We start from the raw sequence: 1,750 nt of genomic DNA, 5'->3' as shown, positions 1-1,750 counted from the left end.
CTAGGTAAGAGCTGGGTAACACTTGTATCCAGGAGACAGGAGGGACAGGGACTGGGAAGGCAAAGTAGGAGACCACAGATGCAGGGAGAGAAGTAATTGTGGGGGAGAAAAATTAATTACCTAGCAGGATAATGGATGAGTTCTTTCCATTTTCCAAACTCTCCAAATTATGTATTATTACATAGATTTGCAAGATATTAAAGGAAACAATCCTTGCTGACATATGGACTTGTGTGAGTAATGCAGTGAGAGCAGTTCTAAAGCTTACTCTAGAAGCTACTCTAGGGTCAGAAGTGCCCTCTAGTGGTTCATTTAGACCTTTACTTTTTTTCTTATTTTCTTGCTCTAGATAGAAGTGCAAAATAACACTATCCACATTTTATATTATTTTTTAAAAAAACAATTACAGTTCACAGTTTAATTTAGAAAAATATCTTACACTGGGTAAAATAAACCCAAACCATCTGCGGTCCAAGCTGGAGTGAGTATTAATTAATTATCATTGCTAAGACTTTCTCTTGTAAATACATCATTCTCTGCCATACCGCCAGTATTTATGTACATTCTGCTTCTTGAATGAGTCATTTTATTAAACTCAGAGGAAGGACGACTGGTGGGCCGCCGCTGATCCAAGGCTGAAAATTCTTCTTGATGCTCCGAAGAGTATAAATCCCTCATATTTTCCATTCCTTGTTTCACTTGATTTTGTTGTCATTGGGTTTCCTCTGCCTGGTATGTTCTCTCAACCTGGGTGAGTTAACTCATTTCCTCGTGATCTTCCAGACTACCTTCAGTCTCCCCTGCTACGCAATCTCACAGTGTGCTGTGCGTCTTTCTCCCTCATGCCATTTCCCTCAACTGCAATAAAACAGTCAGTTCTGTAATGATCGTTTAACCTCTGTTTCTTCTGGTAAATCACGAGACCCGTAAGGGCTCGTGTGTGGCTTGTTCACCACTCTCTCCTCAGCACTTAGGTCAGTGCCCAGCACGTGAACAGACACTATCCTGCAGGAGACTCTTGCCACGGCTCCATTAACATGGTTCCGATCCCACCGTGGAGGAGATTGCGTTTCAGAAATAGAATTCTATTTCCTGAATACAATTGGCAATTGCTTCAGGTGCACCAATAACAGATGTAATAATCTGTTACAAAACTGTTCCAGCTACTCTTTCAGTAGTTCAATTTAAATTTCTAGCTGGCAAAGCAACACTTTACAAAGAAGGCAGAATCCTTAGATATGACCCAGACCTTAACAGATCATTTTTTCCAAAATAGAACTAAGGGAAAGACAATTAAGATGCCAATGCAGAGGAAATAATAATGAGACTATTTCACGTTGTACAGCCATATCTGTGACCCTAACCCACACACCTACTTATTCCCAGATTTAGAAATATTCCGGCACCTCCAGGACTTAACTCAGCAACCGTAACTCTAAAATGGACAGGGCGATAGTGTTTACCTACCTGAGGCCCGTAGGCCATCCCAGCCTCATCCTTAGACACTGGAGTCTGAGAACAGGGGAATGGCTGGTTGTGAAGGATGGCACCATGGTCCCCTGGGTCCTGGACTTGTGGCTTGGAATTTAGTGGAAACAGAGTAAAATGCTCCGAGCAGGAAGTTGGGTTTGTGTCTACCTGGAAAGTCTGTTATTATCCTATCTTCTCCCACCCCCAAAACCCTCACCCCCACTCTAAATAGTTTAACCTCTTGGTGTTATAATTTTGGTGCAGTCTTTTTGTTGTGGGC

The sequence above is a fragment of the Leucopleurus acutus genome (genome assembly GCF_964270905.1).
Source record: "Leucopleurus acutus genome assembly, chromosome: 1".
In the NCBI taxonomy this organism is placed as follows: domain Eukaryota; kingdom Metazoa; phylum Chordata; class Mammalia; order Artiodactyla; family Delphinidae; genus Leucopleurus; species Leucopleurus acutus.
The sequence above is the reverse complement of the archived record's forward strand: the minus strand, read 5'-3'. Positions refer to the sequence as shown.